Source organism: Macrotis lagotis, chromosome X (genome assembly GCF_037893015.1).
Source record: "Macrotis lagotis isolate mMagLag1 chromosome X, bilby.v1.9.chrom.fasta, whole genome shotgun sequence".
Taxonomy (NCBI): Eukaryota; Metazoa; Chordata; class Mammalia; order Peramelemorphia; family Peramelidae; genus Macrotis; species Macrotis lagotis.
In genome coordinates, this window is record NC_133666.1 from 646,125,549 (window position 1) to 646,138,010 (window position 12,462).

General features: G+C 38.3%; 1 protein-coding gene across 2 annotated transcripts in view; it reads left to right on the forward strand.

Annotated features, from left to right (window-relative positions):
- Positions 1 to 12,462, forward strand: part of GNG7 (G protein subunit gamma 7) — a 393,869-nt gene that overhangs the window by 181,172 nt on the left and 200,235 nt on the right. The gene's annotated exons all lie outside the window — the stretch shown is intronic.

The window sequence follows — 12,462 nt, forward strand, 5'->3', positions numbered from 1 at the left end:
CATGCTAGACTAAGCTCATTTCCTTCTTTGTCAGGGTTATTAGGCCTGAGGAAGCTGTGGGATGCTATTTACTTAGATTTTAGCAAAACATTCAACAATACCTCACCTGTTATTTTTGTAGACAAGTTAGAGACCGTGGACCAAGCAATTATATCCTTAGGTGAATTTAGAATTGTTGAATAGTGAGAATCATTGATGGTTCAACTTTCCTTTATTAAGATGTATAAGAACCCTGGCCTTTACCTCATGGGTATGATAAAGGGACAGGTACCTGCCCATCAAAGTTGCAGAAAATGCAAAGGTAGAAAGGATAAATGGAAATTGGTTGAAGTGTCAGGATCCAAAAAGGGATCTAATCAAATTACCAGAGTAAAAGTAAGCAAAAAGTCTTAGAATGACATTAAAAACAAAAAAAACACCTTCAGAGGTACAAGGTAAAGGGAGTGTGGTTAGGTAGCATTTCATCTGGATAAAAACATCTGGGGATGTTTAGAGGACTATAAATTCAAGATGAATCAACAGTGGGATGTGGCAGCCTCAAAATCTTTTTAAAAATACCTCTTGTTGATTTCTTCTGTTTTTGTATCACCATCATTTCCTACTGTTTCCTTTCCTGCTTGCAGACAATTGTCTATTATAGTGAAAAAGAAAAAAGAGTTTAACAAAACAACATATTGAAAAAATCTAGGATTATCTACATGGTCCACACTCCTAAGTCCCTCAGCTCTGGAAAAAAAGGTGGCAATATCATCTTCTCAGAGATCTCCTTTGGTATCCAGCTTAGCTATTATAATTTTTTAGTATTTGATTTTGACTGTTTCAACCTAAAAACTCTCCCACTCTCCTAGGTTACATTAAGAAAACTATAAAGTGAGGACTGGAGTGAGGATTACTGCTACTATCAGATCACCCATGGGACATCATGTTCAGTTCTGGACACCATGATAAAGGAAGGACATGAATAAGCTAGAGAGCATCCAGAGATGCTTAGGAGATCATGGCTTAGGAGAATCCATTGAAGCAAATGGTGATTTTTAGCCTGAAGTGGGGAAAAAACCCTTCAGAAGTATCTAATGGCCATCCTCTGTTATTTGACTGGTTATCATTTGGTAGTGGTGTTACACTTGGTCCCAGGACAGAGATGGAGAAATGGTTGGAAGCTTCTGAGTGGCAGATTTAGAAGGGATGAAGGGGAAATTTCCTAACAATGCTGTTCCAGAGTGAAATAAGTAACCCTAGGAAACAATGAATTACTTCATGCACTGACAGGATGATCATTTCCAGATATGTAGAAAGGATTCTTAGTCAGATGTAGGTTGGAGTATATGATCTCTGAGATTCTCTGAGACAAGGTTAGAATAATCATATAGAGTATGCTAGACTTTGAGACAGGAAGACCTGTGTTTAGATCCAGTCTCAGATATTGGCTGTATAGTCCTGGGCAAGTCTCTGCATCAATTTCCTTATTTATAAAATGAGGATAATAATATTTATCTCCAAGATTGTTGTGAGGATCAACTGAAAGAATATTTAATTACATTTATATATGTAATATTTAATTAATGCAAACATTAACTCATTATATAAATAAATAATACATTTTTCAAATAGAAATATTATTGTTTCTAAGGCCTTTTCCAAATCTGATATTCTCTGTTCTGTGAATAAATTTTAAAAAGCAAGGTCTAGTCCCAATGAACTCACATTCTAATTGGTGAAGATATATATATATATATATATATATATATATGTATATATATATATATATATATGTATATATATATATATATATGAGTTCAATGACTGGATGAATGGAAGGGCCCAGAGGTTCTAAGACTGTAGAGATAGGACTGACAGAAACAAAAAAGTCCAGAATCCTTAGGCTGCATTGTACTGCCTGCTCTACAGGAGCAACCTCCTACAACCATTAGGAAGGAAGGAGTAGGTAGAAAGGCCCAGTGGAAAATTGATACAGGGTTCCCTCTGGCATAGGTGGGTTGAGGATTCAGCATTCAACTAGGAGAGGAAGAAGAGGTAGGTTGGGGATGGACTAAAGAGAGGAGAAATTGGTGTTCTTCTGGGTCTTCCAGGCTCCCTCAAAAAGTCTGAGGAAGCCTGATATAAGGCAAAAGGGTAATTAGTGCTTAGCCACTTAATTAGGGTATGGACTAGTAGAAAGAATCCTTGCTTGAACTTAGAGGACCTGGGTTCAGGCATTGCCTATCCATGTGACCTAGAATAAGTTGCCTAACTTCTCTGAGACTTAATTTTCCATTTGTAAAATGGTAATTAGATTACTTAGGCTGTTTATCTCACAGTTTATTCTAAGAGATACATTTGAAAATTGTATAAGGATGTGAAACCATAAGCTATTGTTAATAGTGAGTGTCCTAGTTTCGTTGGCTTTCATCTCTGACATTCTCTGATCTTTTCTAATGTTCTTTCCTGCTTAGAAATATCTCCAACATTTCTTCCATTTTTAGCATTATCTGAACTGTCTCACATATGATGGGCATTACAGCACCTTGCATTATCAATTGTAGAGAGAAGTAAATCTTGTAAAAATCTTCCTGTGTTTCTAGAGGTTTGACATTTAACAAGGAGATCCTCATCTACCTCCTTCTGGGACAACTCCACACCTCAAGAATATCTCTCTTGCCTATATCAATATCTGTAATTTGTAACACATATCATTTTACTTGACTATATACAGTTGTGTCATATTTGTTATTATTTCATATGAATTAGTCCTATTTTCCCATATACATTTCTTAAATCTTTGCAGGCAGGACCATATCTAATCATCCAATAATTCTTTAATGTCTCCTTTCCACAGCACAGCCCTACCCCATGCACAAAGCAGTGCCTTTGGAGACTCTTCATCAAACTGGTGTGTGTGTGTGTATATATATATATATATATATATATATATATATATATACATATATATATATATACACACATATATGTATATATACATATATATATTTTAAAAAGAATAATTAAATCCTCCCCCCATGGATTATATATTTTCACATTTATCTTACAGCCATTGTTCTTTTTTATCTTTGTCTTTTATGAGGTTTTTTCTCCGTTCTTGAAAAGACCATGACACCATGACAAGCACATGAATTGGATTTGAGTGAAGGGAGGCTGTGCTAAATCACCAGCCTCACTTTTTACTCCAGGGCCACCTGGGTCTAGGGGCTAGTTATGAATCAGGACAGCTGGAGATGGCCCTGGATTTGAGGCAATCAGAATTAAGTGACTTGCCCAAGGTCACACAGCTAGTAAGTGGCAAGTGTCTGAGACTGGATTTGAACTCCCATCCTCCTAACTCTAAAACCAGTGCTCTAACCATCATAATATAAATTTTGAATAGAACTTTAAAGTGCTACCGTATTCATCATTTCATTCTATCACACTATCACATTCATTCACACTAACAAGAGGAAATAATGCATTATTATCCCCATATGATGGATGAGTAAAGAACTTCTCCAAGGTGACCTATAACCTATGTTGTAGTGCTTAGCCACTTAATCTCTAAAATGTTCTGTTTATTCCTAGAAAATGAGGGGCTTGGACAAAATTTCTAGTGTTCCCTTATAGCTCTGAATTCTGTTATCCTAGGACCTGAAGTGGCAGTCAAGTCTAAAATCTAGATTAAATCAAATGTTCTGACTTGATTTGATACTCTAATGCTGCCTCTGATTGTCTGCTTATCCCATTCCCTGAGTTTATACCTTTCCATCATTATAACACCTAATTTTTCAACAAGTAAGGCTTTCCCACAGGTAGGTGCTAACTCTGACAGCTGTTGTATGTCACAGTGTTTGTCTCATCTTCTTGCCCCCTGGGTCTTTCCATCTGTGTTCCTCATTAAAAAGAGATATCACTGTAGCAACTTCCCATTGGCCAAAGACCTAGTAAACCTGTTTACATGTCTTTGATTTCTAGTAATAGTTTTATATGATCCCTGCTCTTGGGGAAATTCCAGAAAGAGTTTGGAGACTGTGTACTAGAAACACTCTGGAGTCTTGAGTAGGAACATCTTGGAAGGCAGCAGATTATCATGAGTTGGAAAACCTTGGTATCCCCTTGTTTCTATATGTCTAAGAACCTCTGGAGGATTTAATTATTTCAGTTTTCCAATAGCACTTTCTCCACTCACTTATGAATGCAGTGAAACATTCTGGGCAAAATGGCTCTCTATAATTGTTAAAATAATAAGATGTCATGGACAAAGATTTCATTACAGTGGCCAGCCTTCTAGTATTGAACTACTCCCATGCAGCAAAGCCAGTCCTCAGAGCACGGAGTTTATTGTTCTCTGCAAAGTTGTAACATCTTTACATTAATCCCAAATTTCATCTTATACTATGGGACCTGTTGTTAAAGCCTGTTAAACTTAGATGATAACAAACTAGTTTAGTAGAAAGACTAGACCCCAGTCTAGTCTACTACAATAGAGTTCTCATTTCTTTATTTACTCATGCCTGACTGATATTAACCTCTCAGAACTTCAATTTCTTTCTTTCTTCCTTCCTTCCTTTCCTTTCCTTTCCTTTCCTTTCCTTTCCTTTCCTTTCCTTTCCTGTCCTGTCCTGTCCTGTCCTGTCCTTTCCTTTCCTTTCCTTTCCTTTCCTTTCCTTTCCTTTCCTTTCCTTTCCTTTCCTTTCCTTTCCTTTCCTTTCCTTTCCTTTCCTTTCCTTTCCTTTCCTTTCCTTTCCTTTCCTTTCCTTTCCTTTCCTTTCCTGTCCTGTCCTGTCCTGTCCTGTCCTGTCCTGTCCTGTCCTGTCCTGTCCTGTCCTGTCCTCTCCTCTCCTCTCCTCTCCTCTCCTCTCCTGTCCTGTCCTGTCCTGTCCTGTCCTGTCCTGTCCTTTCCTGTCCTGTCCTTTTCTCCCATTTCTTCTTCTGTAAAATAAAGAAAATGCAGATCTGACCTGCCTCCTAAGGTCATTATCAGGCTCAAATGAGATGGTGGATAAGTACAGCATAATGGGTAAAAATACTAATATATCATTTTATCTGTCTAGTCCTTATAAACCATACAAATGCTATGAAAATATAATTAGTGATGACAGAGCTTACAATCAGCCAGATACACTGTTGAACAATATATAATGAGTTCCCTCAGCTCCTAAATACCTATGCTATCAAACCATGTATCAGATATACCAGGTAAGGGGTGAGGAGGCAGAAAACTTGTTTCAACAGGGGCCTTTGCATTTGCTATTAAGGATTCTGGTTGACTTTCTCCTCTAGGGATGGATATCCTTGATGACTAGTGGGGGAGAGAGAGAGAGAGAGAGAGAGAGAGAGAGAGAGAGAGAGAGAGAGAGAGAGAGAGAGCATTTCTTTTCACCTTTTACCTAAGTTTGGCCTTGGAGCTGCTACTAAATTCTTAAGAGTCACTATGTTAAGAGACCCATACTAGCTTTCATGGACATTATTAGTATATCCTAAACTCTGATTGCAATTATTCATGGTGACTGTTGTGCTAGTAAAATCCACCAAATCCATTAAGCCATTTACATTTCTGTACAGTTTCAGCTCTTTGAAATTTCTTATGCTATTATTATGCCAACTTCTCCATTTTTGTGCCAAATTCACCTATAACTAATATTTCTTCCAGGAGTGTTTAGTAAATGTCTTCATTGTTTGCTATGATACTAACAGGGAATTTGGATGGAAATGTTCCTAATATTAATATATTATTTTATCTATGTAGTACTTTTTGTTTTATGAAGTTGTTTCATAAACATGATCTCACTTGTTCCTATATAAACTAGATAAGAGATTTAAATGCATTTATAGCCATCTCACCGATAAGAACATCATAAAAGCATGAAATGTCAGAACTAGAAGGGCACATTAGAATATCTGAGCTACTGGTGCCCTTAGGACATAGAATGTTAGAGCTGGGGTGGCTCTTCAAACAGATAAAGTCAGACTGGTAAGACCATCAGAGACTGTCTAGTCCAAACTCCTTGTTATACAGATAAGTAACAGACTCAGAGAGGGAAAAGGGACTTGTTCAGTTCACTCATAGAGATTTTATATTTATTTTCATTCAACAAGTTAATACTAGTAGTATAGAGAGCAGAAACTCAAATATTTTGTCAACAAATGTTTGACCGACATACTGCTTATTATGTGCCAAATATTGCCCTAAGTGAGCAATCCCTGCTCTTGAGAAGCTCATGATCTTTAGAAGAGAGACAGTATGCACAAACTAGAGTGGCACAGTAGATAGAGCACTGGCCCTGAAGTTAAGAGGACCCTAGTTCATATCCAGCCTCAGACACTTGATGCTTACTAGCTGTGTGACCTTGGGCAAGTCACTTAACCCTGATTGCCTCCCATCCATGATCATCTCCAGTTGTCCTGATCCATATCTGGCCACTGGACCCAGACAGCTCTGGAAGAGAAAGTGAGGTTGGTAACATTGCACAGCACCCCCTCACTCTAATCCAATTCATGTTCTTGTCTTCTTTGAGATTGAAGGACAAACAACAAAGAAACTATGCAAAGGATAAATTAGAAATGGTCAAGAGTAGGAGACCCTAGAATTAGATGTTGGATAAGTTTCCCTTTAGAAGGTGGAACTTGAAGAACCAAAAGAGACTGAAGACACGGATGAGGAGGGGTGGAAGCATTCCAGGCATGGGGGGCAACCAGTGAGAATACCTGGAGTCAGGACATGGAGGAACTTATTCATGAAAAAGCCAGGAGACTACAATCACAGGAGCTCAGAGTGTAGGAGGTGGGGCGGAATAAATGGTAAAAACTGTTGCTGTGTGTCCAACATTCTGGAAAAAGACCATGACATCAGGGAGGTGATGCTATGACAAGTACATGAATTGGATTTGAGTGTGGGGGGGTGGCTGTGCAAAGTCACTAGTCTCACTTTCTCTTCCAGAGCTGTCTGGGTCCAATGGCCAGATAATGAATCAGGATGACTAGAGATGGTCCTGGATGCTGTGAAAGATCTAGGCCGTTTTAAGCTAAGATCTTTAACAGGTCTCAGTTTGACTGAGGCAAAGCCTGTTCAGTGATTAAGGTTTAAAGTGTAAGAAAGTTGGAAAGGTAAAGGAAAGGTTATGAAAGACTTTGAATGCTGAACAGAGGAGCTTATATTTGTTCCTAGAAGTAATAAGGAGCCACTTTTGATAGGGAAAAGTCCAGGTTAGACTTATGCTTTAGGAAGATCATTTTGACAGCTGAGTGGAGAAAGGACTAGAGTGAGGAGAAACTTGAGGCAGATAAACCACCAGCAGGCTATTGCAGCTCAGGCATGAGGTAATGATGGACAGGATGCACTAGATTGTGTGTCAGAGGAAAGAAAGAGGCATATATGAGAGATGTTTGAAGGTAAAATCAACAGACCTTGCCTATGAATTGAACATGGGGTGGTGAAAGAGAGTTAGGTGTTGACAATGATACCTAGGTTGTGAGCCTAGGTAATTGGAAAGATGGTGGGTGCCCTCTGTAATAGTAATAGGTAAGCTTGAAATCAGGGAGTGTTTTGGGGAAAAGATGATGAGTTCAGTTTTGTACATGTTGAGTTTAAGATATCTTGAGAATATCCAGGTCAAAATGTTCAATAGTGAGCTGGAGATGCAAGCATAGAAGTGAGCAGAGTGATTAGAATTGATTTTGAGAATCAATAATTGAATCCAAGGGAGCTGATGAGATTGCCAGGGGAAATAGTGTAGAGGGAAAAGAGCAGAAGACCCTGGAAAGAACCTTTGGAACACCTAAAGTTAGCAGATATGATCTTGATGAAGATCCAGCAAAGGAATCTGGAAAGGAATGTTCAGACAAGTAGGAAAAAAACCTGGTGAGAAGAGCGTATCAAGGAGAAAATGGTTTCCTCATGGAAATAACATCTCTTTCAGGCTTGTTGTGAGGATCAAATAGGTTAATATGTGAGCTTTAAAGCATTACATAAATGCTACGTGATATTATTATTATTGTTGTTGTTACTACTTTCACTATTACTCATTATTTCATGATTATTCTATCTTGCGTTTGTTTCCCATAGTACTATGACTCCATGATTTAGAGCTAGAAGGAATAGGAAAGATCATTTAGGTGTATTTACATATTTGGAGTCTTAACCAAGATCATATATCTAGTTAGTAGCAGAGTCAGGATTTGAATACTTCTGACTCCAAAGCCAATATTCTTTCCATTAAACCATGTAAATAGAGCAAGAATTTTCTCAGATGATGAAACTAATTCTTAAAAAATTTTTAAATTTTTCATAGAGGACCATAGGATTTAAAGCTGTTGGCAACTAAGAAATCTAGTCCAACCTACTTATTTTGCAGATGGGGAAATTTAGGTCCAAATTAAATTTGCTTAAGGTATACAAGAACAGATTTGGATGGATCCAAGTAGAACTAATTTCTGAGAGAATTTGGATTCATTTTCCAGATTCTTTATCATGATTTGCTTTTTACAGAGTAATGTCCAATCCAAGCAGTTTACACTTGAGACTCTAGCTATTGATTTGTAAGGGGTTAACAATGTGGGAAACCCATTAAGAAGAACAAACAAACTAAAGTGGAGAATGGGCCATTAGCCCTTCCACCTGCACCAACAAGGCAGGGTGTTAGACAAGGGAGGGTGGGAGCTCTATTTCTTTTGCCAAGGTGTTTGGCTTTAAGACCCTGAGAGATACAACAGTATGTAACTACATGTGGCAAATGAAGCTATACATGGTAATTCCTCACAGAACAGTGATGTTCTGCTGCCTTATGTTGGGCTCAATAAGCAAGTTTATGAGTGTAAAATCAACCTTTTAAAAATTTAAGGAGGGAGATTAGCTGTTAAATTCCACTAGATAGGGAAATAATAAGGAGAAAGAAGATTAAGACTGAGCAAGTATGAGAAGGAGGTGGGTTTTCTTTTTAATAGCTTAAGATCTGACTATTTAATGTTTGAATGGGACACTGAATTAGGAGGTAGAAAATTTTAATTTGAACCCTTGTACTCCTATTTACTAGCTGTGTCATTTCAAGCGAGTCTGCTTCTCTCTGGGTTTCAGTTTGTTGTTGTTGTTGTTGTTGTTTTTTAGTTTTTGCAAGGCAATAGGGTTCAGCGGCTTGCCCAAGGCCACACAGCTAAGTAATTATCAAGTGTCTGAGGCCGAATTTGAACTCAGGTACTCCTGGCTCCAGGGGCCGGTGCTCTATCCACTGTGCCACCTAGCTGCCCCCGGTTTCAGTTTTCTTGTCTGTAAAATGGATTTCAGAAAATTTAGTTAGTTTTCGGTCATGACCAACTATTCTTTGTGACCTCATTTGAGGCTTTCTTGGCAAAGGGGGTTGTATTAGCTCATCTCTTGCTAAATCTGTGATCCAATCATTCCCTGTTTCAGGTTAAAAATGGAAAGGAGTCATTGTCTTGTTAAGTACTGAGTCTATGCAGGGATTCATGTCATAAAAGAACCTCTTTGGGTGTTAGATCCAAGTTCTTGTTCTTTCCCCTCTACCAATATTGTATAGATCTTTAGCTATAAAATCTGCCTTGTGACTTTCTTCAATCTCAGACTTCCCAATCCTTGTATGATCATTGCATCCATAAAATCAGAAGCTGCTCCATGATCACAGCTCAGCTCCAGCACCCCCTATGGGAAATACCCCTGCATTTTTATGCATTTGCCAGGATTAGTTGCTATCGTTTAATACATAAGAAACAAGAAGGAAAATTTCCCTCCCTTTCCAGAAGCAAAGATACAAAAACATGGTTTTAAAAAAACAATGAAACTGAGGAAATTTGAGGGGAAGCTTTTATGGATATTAATATAATATGGCATGATATTATTATACATTTAATATGTCCAAGATTTTCCTGAACATATACCTATTTTAGGTAATAATAGATAATAAGGTTTCTCCTTTAGACCATACACATTTCAAGAATGGTGGATGGAGAAGTTGAAATGGGAAGCTAAGAAAAAAAGATCATTTAATAATTCTCTGCTCTCCATTTCCCCACTCCTAATTTTAGAATCTTAGAACTCAAAGAACCCCTTAAGGATCATATCATCCAGCTCCCCTGATTTTTCAAGTGAGAAATCTGAGTTTTGGAGAGATGCAAAATAGAAGGGAATAGCTGGAGCCAGAAATAGAATCCAGAAGAATCCAGAACTGGTGATTCCAACTTTCTTTTTATGCTGTTCCATGCTGCTCCTTCCAGTTACCTTCACTTAAATAGTAAATCATAATTTCTGGGATTCCCCCCTTCCCCTGCTTTTTAGAAGGAAAACAAGTCATGATGTAAGCTTAGTTTAAAACTATAACAGCGAGGCGGCTAGGTGGTGCAGTGTATAGAGCACTGGCCCTGGAGTCAGGAATACCTGAGTTCAAATTCGACCTCAGACACTTAATTACCTAGCTGTGAGGCCTTGGGCAAGCTATTTAACCCCGTTTGCCTTGCAAAAACCTAAAAAAAAAACATAACAGTGATGGGAATACCAGCATCCCAGTGTACAGAGGCTATCGTAGAGTCAGACTGTGCAATCTTTTTTTTTTCTTACCACCTAAAGCCTTAGATGAAGGCCAGCATTACCTGGATGAAGTGCATTGGAAAGAGCCCTGGGTTTGCAATCAGAAGATTTGGAGTTGAATTCTGACTTTGCTGTCTACTTTATAGTGCTAGGGAAATTGTTGCTTGCTCTTCTCCCCTTTCCCCCTGCCAATCTAGGCCTTAATGGATGGTTTCTAATATCCCTTTCTTTTTGTGACCTGAATTGTTTCACTGGGTTATTTACTTAATTCTTGGATATATTACTACTATATTTTTAAGAAGTTTTTAACTAAAGTTGAAAGGATTTTTTAATTTGCCCTATTAATAAGAAAAATATAAGTGATATGAACACCTCATTCCTCAGAGCACTATGATCGTAGTGGTTCTGGTGCAGTCTTGAAGCTATTTATCCAGTTACTGTAAATAGGGAGTAGGTTCTGTTTATAGATTTCTAGGAAATAGAATCATACTCCTGGCTCCTTCTCACTGTTTTAGAATAGGTGCCTTGGGCAGTTTCAGTTGAAATCTGTAAGTCCAAAGTCTTATAGAGCCAGGACTATCACTTTGTGCTTCTGGCTTGTTGGCACCAGTGTTGTATTTGGCCAAAGTAGGCGTAATATCCCTAGAGTAACAATGGATCACATCAGATCCTCTGGGATGATGGGTCTCAATCTTTGTGTGCTGTCTTCTAGTCTAGTATGGATCAGAGGCCCTTTAACTAGAACTCCACTCTGAACTCCAGTCCCTGGATCTTTAAAATGGAAGTCATAGCTCCCCATTCTATCTTATTCATCTCCCAGGGGATGGTGTGAACATTCAGGGAGATAGACAATGGAGGAGAAAATCAGTGTCATTCAACTGACCTAAATTGAGATCTTCCTAGTTGCAAATTGGGGACTATAATTCCTGCCATGCCTACCTCATGGAATAGTTAGAAGGGTCAAATGATAGCATGTACACAAAGTGCCTTATAAAATAAAATGTGCTACATATATTTTATCTGTTTTTATATTGTTTCAGAATATAAGCTCCTTGAAAAGAGAAATGGTTTTGCTTTTGTCTTTGTATTCTTACCTAGCACAGTGCCTGACCCCATAATAGGCACCTAATGAATGTCTATTAAAAAAAAGTATTAATTATTTTTAGGGGTTCTTTTTGCAAGACAAATGGGGTTAAGTGGCTTGCCCAAGGCCACACAGCTAGGTAATTATTAAGTGTTTGAGACCGGATTTGAACCCAGGTACTCCTGACTCCAGGGCCAGTGCTTTATCCACTGTGCCACCTAGCTGCCCCGCAATTCATTTTTAAACTGGCATAATTGTTAGGAAATTTCTCCATAGATGGAGTTTTTTCTCTCTTCAACATTAACCAATGGTCCTAGTTCCACTTCCTGGTGACTTAAACAGGACTATGCTGTCAATCAGTGGCATTCATCAAATTCTTATTCCTAGCTTTGTCAGGTTCTGGGATATTCCCTTCCACATGACAGCCTTTGAGATACTTGAAGGCACCTCTCACAAACCCCACTAGATCTTTGTCATACAGATGAAGGAAAGTAATATGTATTGTAATGCATTGTCTGCAAAGCAAGGCTAGAGCTAGCTTGTGAAGGGCTTTAAATGCCAAATAGGGGAATTTGTATTTTATCTTAGAAGTGACAAAATCAGACCTATACTTTGGAAACATCAACCTTGGCAGGGTATAGAAGAAAGATTGAAAGTCTGGACAAAGAGAATAATTAGGAGACTACTACAGTAGTGCAGGCAAGAGATAGTAAAAGCTTGAACCAGAGTGCTGGTCATATGAGTAGGGAGAAGGGGAAAGATATGAGAGATGTTCTGAAGGCAGGATCAACAAGTCTCGGCAACTGACTAGATACAAGGGCTGGGAAGATGGAAGAGTCAAGAATGACTCTGAGGT